This window comes from Lygodium microphyllum, chromosome 9 (genome assembly GCF_053477565.2).
Source record: "Lygodium microphyllum isolate KBCC chromosome 9, Lygodium_microphyllum_v1.1.10, whole genome shotgun sequence".
In the NCBI taxonomy this organism is placed as follows: Eukaryota; Viridiplantae; Streptophyta; class Polypodiopsida; order Schizaeales; family Lygodiaceae; genus Lygodium; species Lygodium microphyllum.
The window spans coordinates 53,054,630-53,067,592 of NC_141143.1; the positions used below are offsets into that span (position 1 = coordinate 53,054,630).

Sequence of the window (12,963 nt, forward strand, 5' to 3'; positions counted from 1 at the left end):
ATCGTATCTGCACAAATCATACTGTCATACATCCCATCTATATGCTCATCATCCTCTAAAATTCCTGCATTTTTCAAATTTTTCTCCTTCATGCATACGTACTGCCTGGCAGCTCTAGGCAACTTAGAAGTCTTCTGATAACTCATCGAACTGTTTGCTGAAATCCCAACAAAACTGGAGGAGAAAACACTGCTGCCAAGAGGCGAGAACTCCAATCTCCTCTGCTCTGTACCACCGTCGTCTCGCAAAATGGCAGTACCTAATGAAAACCCGAATCCCTCACAGTGGGCAAAGGTGCATCTCTGAGAGTATCCCTATTTCTAACATGGTTCACACACACAGTCATAAACTGAACTGCTCTCATACCATCTTTACTGCGAATCCGTGCATAAGCAGATCCATCATCCATTACCTTTGTTTCCATGCGCATCTCTGTGATGAATGGCTGTCCAAGAATTATGGGATAAGAGTATGAATCCTACACAAAGAAATGGAAATCCTCCTCTACATCTCCAATAGAAACCCTGACACTAGGATAGGCAGCATACAAATCACCTGCAGTGTTGTTGGCGGCTCTCATACGCCACCCATGCTCTACATCCATAGGCCATCTGTTACTCTCATAAACTCCACGAACTATGAGATTAATCTCTTAACCATGATCCACCAAAGCAACATAAGGCACCTGTTTCTCTCCAATTTTTACCATCGTCTCTGTAGTTGCCCTAGCCTAATGACTCCGCGAAAAGTGACTACGCGGTATCAAGACAGGCTCATCAGTTTCAGCATAATGCATAGGCTGAACCCTCTTCTCTATCTGCAGAAAAACAGAAGCATTCTCAACCATAACCTCATCCTCATTCTCATCCAACTCCCCAATCAAAACTCCCTGTGTATCAGTAGTAGGCAATGCATGTCTTTTCCTCTTCAGGACCTCTTGGAACTGATCTTGAAACTCTCTTTTCGAGATGCCCAAAATCTCAGAAATAGTGAAAGTCACCTCACTGCCAAGTATCTTGTCATTAAAGATTTTCTTCATGTCTGTAGATGTCTCAATATCGGACATCAATCTAAACCCTGGCTGCTTTCTCTCTCTAGGCTCTTGTCTCTTCTCTTTCTTTTGAGCATCTTCCATCCGTCGATCTGGCCCTGGTCTCAAAGACAGTCCTGCAGTAGGTGGAGTAACAAACTCACCCCCTCTAGTCTTTTTAGCTGCACTTGGAATTTCTTCATCCCTCTTACGCTTCTCCTCAACAAGTACATCTGCTCCCTGAGACTTAGCCAAGTAGGCATAAATAGAGTACATGTCAACAACAGGCGAATCCCAACCTGTCTCAGATTTGATGCTAGAGCTTGCACTAGTCAAAATAGTTTGCTGAATTTTTCCCTTGTTTGCTGTCTCCATAGCATAAGTCCATAGTGCTGACTGATTCTCTGATCCTTTCTCAATCTGGACTCCATATGCAGAAGCATCTCCTCTAGCTGTCACATAAGAAGTATGCGCAACCATGTCATCCACTAACTTCTTCATTCCGCCTTTCCCAAAGTTGGTAGCAAGCGGAGCTCCTGTTTCAGTCAACCAAATCTTACCATCTTGTCCCCAATATACCAAATTCTTTCCCCTTGCATCCTGAAAAGATTCACAATCCCTGCAATGCTGATGGTCCGTACTATCACACCAAATACATCTCTGATCTCTCCTAAGTGCACTAGGAGCACTCCTAGGTGTAGTAGGAGCACTAGAAGAAATAGTAGGCGCAGTCGAAGCAAACTGCTCTTTCAATTTTCCCACCAACTCCGCTTTAACTGACTCCAGTGTCAAATCCGTTATACCTTTGATTATGTCATCAAGAGAGGAAGGCACCGATGGAGCGGATGGTTTTGGAGCAGAAGGTGTAGGCATCGGTCGTGGAACAGGAGGAATAGCAGGAGTAGAAACAGTAGGCATTGGCATAGGCCAAGAAACTGGCTGAGGAGGAGAAGAAATAACAGGGATAGAAGCAGGCATATGAGCAGAAGACGGTGTCGGTGTCATAGAACCATTCTGTAGGTTGGTCTTCCATATCCTCCTCTTGGTCAAAGTCGAGACTACATCCTGGGCATCCTGCCAATCCGTTTTAAGTCACATAGGCTTCGTGCGATCCTCAAGAAGCTCTCCCAATTCTTCCTGAAGAGCAGGATCTGCAGCTTCCAAGAAAAGCTCAACTTTTTCAACATCCAATGCTCTTTGTTCAATGGCATCAAGCTGACTATACCTCTCTTCAAATTCTCATATCAACTCTGAAGCAGCTAACCTTTATTTGGCATGTAGACCCACTCTCGGAATGACCGCCGTGTAGCCATGCCAAAGTCCTCAAGAAAATACTCTTCTTTCAGGGCCTTCTTAAAATCTTGCCAATGCGATTTTTGAATAAAAAGATCAGTCACTTTTGCCCTCAAGGCGGGTGTGACAAGACGAAGGAAATACTTACTCATAAGTCCCGACTGGAACTCCAAAAAACCCCATCTTGATCTCATATGTCTTCAAATATGCATAAACATTATAGCCATCAAATAGCTTCTTCTCATTCTGAACTGCTTCAATCGCCTTAGTCACGCTGATTGCATTCTCCTACTCCGAATATAGTTGCCTTTGCTGAGACAACTGCTGTTGATGCAATTGCTGCTGCTGCTGCATATACAATTGTGTCTGCTGATTTTGAAGCTGCATATACATGGACATATTCTGCAAAATCTGCTTTAGATCATCTGTTAAAGTACTTGACGCAGCAGTCAATGATGGAGCCGAAGTAGAGGATGCAGCTAGAATTGTAGAAGAGGCTGAAATAGATGCTAAAGTATCTCCCATCCTGAAATTTCTGCAACGCTTTCACGTCGGGTTCACCAAAGATGTCGAAGGGTTTTGAAAGCAAAGTCGCGACCACAGAGGACTTTGAATAATTTCAGGATAGAAGGTCAATAGTGGCAGCCTCCACAAAGAATCATATTTATATTTCAACAACTTTTCAGAAGAATCCACAGCCTTTAAGAATTCTTTGAACAGTTTTGAACCCTATAGAAATCTTCCTTGTGACAGAGAGAACACCAGTGCTATATGAAATACACTCTTACAAGCAAAACTGTGAAGATCTACGCACGTCATAATTTCTGAGTATCAAGCTGAACACTTCTGTTCTTAATAATATTTAAATAAGAATTTCAAGTGGAAGAATTAACTTCCATTGTAAACTGTTGACACAAAGCCCCTGTTCAGTCACAGACTCCAGTCAAAATCAACAAAAGCGACCATAGACCATTGCATTTGTAGTATTTTCTACTGCTATCTGAGAGAACAGCACCAGCAACTAGGCATCCAGGAAGAAGCTGCTCAAGTAAGGCCAGAACAAATAGGTAGCGAGCCGCAAACCAAGATGGGAAGTCAAGAAGGGGAAAAGCTTGCAAAATGGTTGCCATAGGTCATGCGGCGCAGCAGTACTGAAACAGCAAAAAAGCTAGCAAAAAAGATTTGCCCTGGAGTGGATCAACTTCTACACTTTGATTTTTCTAGCTGAAGAGCTTAGCAGTTGCAGTTTTTCTTCCCGGTGGTGAGACGGGCTACTAGTCTGCATCAGTCAGGAAAGATCATGGCATGGCACCGAAAACCTATCGACGAGAAGCACCGAATCGAACCCTGCCTTGATCTGTTCTCGGTGGACCCGTCTGACTCTCAGCCCTCAAACAATAAGTAGCGACAAGGTGATAAAAAGCACAAGAACTGGAATTTTTCGTTTTGAAGGTGCATCACCATGCAGACTGGACTTATCACCTTGTCCGCAGTCCGCATGGAACAACCTTAACATCTCATCATCCACAACCTGCATTCCATCTTTGATGCTGTCCTGAGACGCATGCGCACAATCATTCTCACTCTTGCTCTCCAGTATCCTCCCTTTCACTTGTCTTCCTTCCCCCGTTCTGCACACCACTTCCTCCACTTCTTTTGTTTTTCTCCCTTCTTCTTTTTTCCGAACCAGAAAAGCGGCCCATTTCTTTCTCTCATCATCTTTCATTCTTGCTTCCCTCCAAAAAGCCCTCATTTAAAAATAGTCATCCCCTTCTTGCTTTTTCTTTCAGCTCCTCTATTCCTGCCCCATCATATACAACCAAAGTACCTCTATTGTAGATGCCTAGAGAAGATATAGAAGCAGTCATAGAAGATCTAATACGGAAGCTAACATGCATGTCATTCTGAAAATATTGAACTTCACAAAGAACTCCACCATCCACACCTATGAATATCAAAGCACCATATACATAACCAATCTCAGAATCTGTGCTAGTCTCAGCCACATCTCCCAAAGCTCCTGTGAACTGTTGATCAAAACCTCCTCGTCTAGGTTGACTGACCACTTAGCAAGACATGCCAACTAGAGCATTATTGATAAGTTCCTCTTGCTCCAAACCCTCTTCACTATACTGCCTATGCAGAACAAAAGTATAATCACAACAACTAAATATGTACAAAGTATCAAATCCCACACACACAACTTTTGGGTGGATTTCACACCTCGAATGCGCAGCAATACAACAACGTGCCCATAGAAAATTTCATCTTAAAACAAGTAGCCTCTTGCAAAGCTTGCTTGTTTGGGCATGCACTGTATCTCTACAACAAGGCAATAGAAGCCTGTTTAGAATAACCAGCTATAACAATTTCGGTTCGAGAATAGAACCAACCATATATGCAATGCTCAAAATGAGAGGATTTTCCCACCTGTGCAATACACTCTGCCAACAACCTTGACAAATAGTAGCCGAAGTTCATGATTAGGAGCCCCATGGTGTTCATCCGTCCATTTACAAGCATCCCAAAGTCTTGCAAGTTTTTCTCCACTCCTAGTAACAAACACAGCACCACTAGCATTAAAAGCACAGCAAAGAATTTGAGTTCCTGATTGAGAATTTTGTGGGCCAGAAGTGGAAACCTTTGATCAAGTTTCCTGACCCTCTGACTTTGATGCATAAATCTGTGCATTTACCGATGAATCACGTGCATCCCAAATGCAACAAGTTCCATCATCAGAAGTTGAGAGAAGATGATGCTCACAACTCAGACGTGGACTAAAAGCAATTGATGTCACTGCACTTGTATGACCCTTCAGGACAGATACAGGTAACCCATCCTCATGACCACGACAGCTCCGAAGACAAAAGCTTGTTGCTTGTGAGTATCTGCATATGAGAATACCCTGGTCTGCAACAGTTTGTCATCAGTGTAGTACACACCAGGCCCTCTTGCGCTACAAATCGTACATGGCATTTTTGCTTTTCTTCAATTCCCAGACCCTCTTGTTTTTGTTGCTTTTTTTTTCTCAAGCTCAGAACGAATTGCCACTGAAGTAGCTATTTTTCTTCCATATAGAAAGCACTTCTATTGGCGTCACCAACAAGTCTATAAGAAAAACTACCATGACATCTGAGTCTAGATGGGAACTCTTGCAAAAGAGATCCACACATATCAATACATTGAGCTTGATTTGCATCTGCATGTCCTGAGACAATTTTGAAACCATTGAACCCACTGTTGATTTTACCAATCCTTTTGGGTTCTTCCTCTAGTAATACATAAAGAGCTACTGCCTCTGCAAGCGTAGCACCTTCCTCATCCAATCGCTGCTCTTCTTCCTTTCCCAGAACCTATATCTCCAAGATTCAATAGCCTCCTTGGTTCGCAGTGGAAAATTCCCAATGCCATGTGAAGTTCCAGTATCAATGCCTGCACTAAAAATAGTCTTGAATATTTTTCATTGAGCTTTCTTCTTCTTCTTATTGGGATCGAAAGGAGCCATATGTTAAGCTTTCCTTCTTCTCTGATACTTTCCCCATGTTTTCCATTGCTTTTTCTTTTCCCAGGCATGTTTTTCTTTCCCCAGATTGGATCTAATTTTGCAATAATTGCCCCAGCATAGCAAAAGTAACCCAAATGATAATGATGGTCATTATATACTCCAAACCCAAAATCTACTCCGAAATTTGTTGATCCGTTGCGACTTGTCAATCCTCCCCATCTTTGATAAAAAAGAAAAGCATTTCTAGTGAAATTTCCATCCATCCAAGGTGTAAATGACTGCACCAAGAAATCCCGAATTGGATTCAGCAGATCGAGACACCCAGCCTCCTCTGCTATCAGTGCCAGAGCCTGGCAGCACATGCTAAAGCTTTTCCATAGAAATATGAAGAATCAGTAGTGATTGGTTTAAGCTCACTCACATCACGGTCCAATGCCTCAGGAATCAATCTTTGAGACCCAAGATCTATGATTCCCTTTGAAGAATACCAACCCACAGAAATGGGAACTTCATTTAGAATCCACACCACTCCTATCATTACAGCATCCATGCCATTATAAAACAGAGCAGGACATACACGTTGTAATTGAGTAGAGGACATCATATCTTTGTGCATTGGGAGACTCGGCATCAGCAGTTCCCCCCAACCATATTTCTTCCAGTCATACTTTACTTGGAAAGCAACAGACAAATCAGCATGCCCTTGCATAGGATAGGCTATACTGAACCTATCCAAAATGTCTTCAGCACTATCATCCCCTGTAAGCAATGCAACTCTTAAAACTCCCTTAAAATTTTTACTTGCAGTGAGGTTTGCAGACAAGTACAGACCATCAAAGCTGTATATTAGCCAAGTTTGGCCATTATTCATTGTAACCTTGTGCTTGATGCAACTTTCATCTTATGTAACCTTCAAAACCGCATGAATGGAGGAAATTTTCAACATGGAATACTCATCAAAGATCAATGTGACATAAGGAGACCCTCTCACAAGAGGCATTGTGAGTCAACCTGGAAGCTCAAGAGATACACTCAGATCATCATAGTATGACACAACATGCTTGCCAACAATAGTCTTCAAGCTCTCTATGGCATCTGTGTTTCTTTCACCAGTTATAGAGTGGCAAACCACAACCTAAGTATGTACAAAGTAACAAATGTCACACACACAACTTTTTGGTGGATTTCACAAGCACAAGTCTCAGTCGGCATAACTGGTTTCTGACCATACATCAACTCTACGAGCAAATATCATGTGGTAAAACTGTGAGTCGTACGATCATCCCACAAAGTAAATGGTAGAAGTATCGGCCATTCTCCAATCCGTCCTCTGTATGCTTTGGCTAATGCTTTCACTATCGGTGGATGCCTTCTTTCACTCTTTCCATTTCCCTCTGGATCGTATGCTGTGGTTAGAGCCAACTTGATTCCTAGTTGAGAGAAAAACTCCCTAGCTTCATCTGCATCCAATTCACTGTGATCTGCAGTGATCTTACCCACACAGCCATACTTGCAGAAAATTTCTTCCAATAAGAACTTACACACCACACTAGTGGTCTTCGTTCTCAAAGGTCTACCCTCAACATGATTGGTAAGATCCTCTCTAGCCAAAACAATATATCTCATCTACCATAGACCCATCGGCATAGTAGCCAAGTCAACTACCCACTTATAATGAATGCATGGCGGATAGGTCACATGAAGCTCATCTCGATGATGCACTACGGAATACATCTGACAATCTCTGCAAGTCTCTACAAAGCGAGAAACATCTCTATACATGCCTTTCCACCAATATTTTTCCTTGATTTTCTCATAAGTAGCCCACACTCCTCTATGACCAGCCCAAGGACTCCCATGAAACTCTCTCATCACCTGTAACTGGGTCTCTTTATTGCAGACAACCCGCAAGGGTAATCCACCTCTTTTCTTCAGGTGCTTCCAAAGAAATCCATCCTTGAGGAAATAACCATAGGCTTTTCTTCTAATCTTCTTGAACTCTTCATCGATCCATTCATCTCTTTTACTTAGTGTACTAAGGAACTTGCCAATCTGCAACCAATCTCCAACATAGAGTTCTTCTATGAAAGCCACAATATCATAGACATGGCAAACATGATCAACCATAGTGACTGAAATTTTTGCATCATCCTCTTCTACAAGTAGTGTCTCCTCATCATCATATTTGGCTCTAGACAGCATATTCGCCACTGGATTATCCTTCCCTGCTATGTGTTTAAATTATGGATTTAATGACTTGATGTATGCGATCCATCTCAGCATAGCTATATCCAGAGTAGAGCAACTCGTAATCATACCTATCAATGGCAAGCAATCTATCTCTACCACAACTGGAACTCCAATAAAGTACTCCTTGTCACATTTGAAAGCCGTAACAATTCCCAGTAATTCCCTCTTGATTTGCGGATACCTCCTCTGTCTCTCGTTTAGGACTTTCGCCCCAAACCGAATAGCATACATGTTTCCATCTGCATCATCTTGACCCACAGCCCAACCTATGCCAATTAGACTAGTGTCAACTATCTATACAATAGGCCTTTTGCAATTATAATCCGCTTTCCTAAGAGTAGAAGCAATCTGCAATAACTTCTTTAATTTTTGCATGGCTCTAGTCTGGCTCTCATCCCAATAAAATTTCTACCCCTTTCAAAGCAGCTGATATAAACAATCTGCTATGTGTGCAAAATGGGGTATCCAAATCATGTAAAACACACAGGCTCCAATGAATCTCCATACCTCTGAAGTGGTAGAACAATACTCCATAATCTTACCTATAGCATCCACCTTCTTAGGTATCAAATCATCACTTGTGCAAATAACTCAATCAAGTATAAACAATGAAACAACTTATCTTCCTTATTGTTGCTACGCATCCATACCTCCGATACCATGTTGAGAGAGAGAGAGAGAGTACGAGAGAGATACATAAGACATGCTCCAAAAGAAAGATTCATATTGATGTAGAGTTAGTATACATTGGTGAGACCCAAGTCAAGTGAGAGATGATATATATAGTTGTAACATGGCTCTCTTCCAAGCTTGGGAAATCCTAGAGAGAAAAGCCCTATCATCCAAGAAGGACACATTCAACTTGAAGGGAAGTAGACCAGTGCAACTACTAGTTATAGAAGGATAACCCTAAATGTTATCAAAATGGGTAAGTGATTGTAGGCAACCACATCCTCCAATTAAAAAATATTTAAGTCCACCATTAAGCCACCAAGCCCCTTATGTAGCATAGACTCTATCCAATCTGCTTCCCCTCCAAGTAGAGCCCATGTGGGAATTATGCCACATGAACTTCAATTTTCTCCCATTGTAGGCCATTACAACAAGATCCTTCAACTCACAAGCAAAGTATTGCCAAGAATCCATTTCTTCCATTACCATTGATCCACTTCATGTGAGCAGACGCCATCCCTACATGTCATGTTCTAATCTCCACCAATCATAGTATTCCTACCTTGTAATTATTGATGCAAAATGTCACACAGCTTTTCCCTAGTTGCTAAGTAGTTAGTTGCATATATATTGAACAACCCAGAAAATCTTATTCATAGATTGAAACCTTGACTCCCAAATTGCTACCATTACCTACAGTAAACAAAAATGAGGGTTTGTACTCCTCCCAAATTAGCAACATTGCTCGCCCCTTGCCATTAGATGCCATGTCATGGAAGGTAATGTAACTAGAGATCTTAAAAGACCTACAAGCCTCCTTATCCAGCATAATCTCTTCGAGGGCAAGGAATTGGTCCTTCTACCTTCTAACCAATCCATACATAACTTCTTTCCTAAGATCCAACATAAAACCCTAACATTCTAGGAAGAAAACTTGAGTTTGGAGGAAACAAAAGGTCCTCTCATCACATCAAAGATGGCTTAGCCAGCATTTCATGATCCTTGATGGGGGCATAAAAGTTTTGATCAACTAAGATAGGGAATTTTGTTATTTTTCTTGGCTTTACCTCTGTCGTTAGCAACGTTGGGGTCAATATTTTCTTTGTTGACCCACTTGCCATTCTATGGCACAACCTCCTTACTTGTTAATTGAGGGCCAACCTTATGAACAGACACTAAGCGTCCCTTTTCTTCCTTCTTCAAAGCCTTGCCACCCATTTGCTTGTCACATCTAAGTACCACTCCCTCCAACACACTATTCTTTGGAGTTCTCAGAGGGTTGAAGAGATTCAGTCATACATGCTTTAGTGGGGTAGTTGGTTTGTGTCCTACCTTGCTTGTCCTCCCATCTTGACGAGGTCATGTCTCATGAATGTCTGGTGTGGAGTGAGTTTCTTGGGTGGTGGATTTAGTTGGTGCAAGCACTGCTACATTGGGCAAAGTGAGTTCCTTGAGTGAGAGAGGGGGGGGGAGATCAAGAGAGAGGGAGAGAGAGAGAGAGCTAGTCTGAGATGAAGAAGCTTATACTTAAGGCTATGAAGAGACCCCTTGAATTAACATATCAAAGGTTCACTTTTCTTTCACTCTCTTTAGAATTTATGGTTTGTATGCATTTTCTTTGGTGATTTTAACTTTGTTTGTTTTTTTTTAACAATTTAGATCCATGTTGTTATGTGTTATTTAGGGTTGTTTGTGTGTGATAAACAATTGTGAACTTTGTGGTAGACATGGGATTAATTTTTGTTAAATGTGTGCACTAATGCTTGATTAGACATCTATTTACACGCAATTTAAAAGATCTCTATTGTGATCTGGCTAACAAGCTATTAAACGATTGTTCTCACACACTATGAAAATGTAGAGATCCCTAGTTCTCTACAATGGTTATCTTCACATTTTTGTGAATGATAATTTCCACGGATTTGTAAATGCAAAGCAACAACACTTGTTTACTCTATTTACTATTTTCTTTGTCGTCTACATTAGCTATTGATCAACTCCTAGCTTTGTCTTCTCAAATTCATCTAGTTTATGTGTTAAGCTTCAAGTGTGCCACCAAGTGCTAGAGCTTGTCTCAAAGGTATGGGAGCACATCTTCTCAAAATATAATCAAGAGAAAGTGAGAGAAGCAAGAGGAGAGATTGGGAAAACATATGAATATATTGTGCATTTGATGTAAGGGGCGACAATTTCATAGATGCTAAGACTGCTTATTTGAATATATTGAAGGTACAAATATCCCAAGCCAGCATGTGTGTGCATCATTTCAACTATATATGGGAGTCAGATATGGATACCTTCAAAGAAGCCCTAAAATTTCTTATGGATCGTCATCGTCCTAGAGATAATGATAGGAAAGGCCCTTCTTTAGGATTTTCCATGTGTCTTTAGGCTTCATTATATCTTGCATTTTGCAATACATAGTAATTTGCCATGGATTCTCTAGCACTATCATCTTATACTTTTTGTAAGAACTTGTCAATAAGTTTTAAATGGCCTCATGTAACTTGTATTGTTATGAATACATAATTCACGAAATTTTCTTCTACCATTTGATTCACCTTGGATCTCCTCTAATTCTTGTTGTCTATTATCATTTAACATTTTGTTTACTCAAACTATGTTATTGTGTCAACACTTGATTCGTAAAGATAATGCTCCATGAGTACACGATTTGGGGGGAAGCATGGTATTGCTTGTTTGTTGTAGAGTATGGTTGGAGCCATAAGTCTTCAACCAACAAGTCCCTAGGTTTTTTTTTTTCACTACAAGGATACAGAGTCATAGTGACGGAGCTTTCCAATGCAAACTAGCCGCATAGCTATTTGCGACACAAATAGCTATGGTACTCAGATGAAAAAACATGGGCCAAAACCCGAGTGCGTTATTTTGCATGAACGAACGAAAGAGAGAACGAAAGGGAGAGTGAAAGGGAAAGCGAACTCCATCTTGCATTTGAGAGGAAGAGGGAGAGAAAGAGAGAAAGAGGGAGAAGGAAATCTTCTCACCGCCACCATCGCCATTTGCAAAGAAGAGGAGGAAGTGTATTTTGCATGAACGAACGAAAGAGAGAGCGAAAGGGAGAGTGAAAGGGAGAGTAAAGTCCATCTTGCATTTGAGAGGGAGAGGGAGAGAAAGAGATAAAGAGGGAGAAGGAAAGCTTCTCACCGCCGCCATCGCCATTTGCAAAGAAGAGGAGGAAGTGTACGGAGGGCGAAGAGGAGCCGCCGAATGCATCCTCCGGTCTTTACGGTGAGTGCATTGTTCCCTCTTGCTTTGTTTTTTTTTTTTAACTTGTTTTTATTAAAAATCATGTGTATTGAGAGAGAAAGAGAGGAAATGAGAGAGGGAAAGGAAGAGAGAAAAGGAAAGAAGGAATGAGAGAGAGAGAGAGAGAGAGGGAGAAAACATTAAACATAATAGGGAAAGAGAGAAAGAGAGGGAGAGGGAGAGGGAGGAAGGGAGGGAGAGAGAGAGAGGAAGGAAGAGATTTTTGTTATTGTTGTTGTTGTTGTTTTATTTATTTTTTTCTTGTTTGTTGTTGTTGTGGTAGTCATAGTAGTAGTAGTGGTAGTGGTAGTGGTAGTGGTAGTGATAGTGATAGCGATAGTGGTAGTTGTTGTTGTTGTTGTTGTTGTTGTTTAATTTTCTATTTTCTTTTTTGTTGTTGTTGTGGTAGTCGTAGTAGTAGTGGTTGTAGTGGTAGTGATAGTAGTAGTTATTGTTTAATTTCTTCTTTTCTTGTTTGTTATTGTTGTGATAGTCGTAGTCCTAGTCATCATAGTCATGATTGTAGTAGTACTGCTAGTAGTAGTAATAGTAGTTTTCTTCTTTGTTGTTGTAGTAGTAGTAGTTTTTTTAATTTTCTTGTTTATTGTTGTTTAGCTTTCTTGCTTGTTTTTGTAGTAGTAGTAGTAGTAATTTTTTCTTCTTTTCTTGTTTGTAGTAGTAGTAGTTGTTGTTGTTGTTGTTTCTTCTTTTCTTGTTTATTATAGTGGTAGTGGTAGTAGTAGTGGTAGTGGTTTGTTGTTATGGTAGTCATAGTCGTGGTCATGGTAGTAGTAGTAGTAGTAGTAGTGGTAGTGGTAGTGGTAGTGGTAGTGGTAGTGGTTGTTGTTGTTGTTGTTGTTGTTGTTGTTGTTGTTGTTGTTGTTTTTCTTTTCTTGTTTATTGTTGTTTAGTTTTCTTGTTTTTTGTTGTTATGGTAGTAGTG

At 40.9% G+C, this 12,963-nt stretch overlaps 1 pseudogene; it reads right to left on the minus strand.

The window, feature by feature from the left end:
• Nucleotides 1-3,713: 3,713 nt before the first annotated feature.
• Nucleotides 3,714-6,906, minus strand: LOC148031039 (glucan endo-1,3-beta-D-glucosidase-like; annotated as a pseudogene).
• Between the last annotated feature and the right edge of the window lie 6,057 nt (nt 6,907-12,963).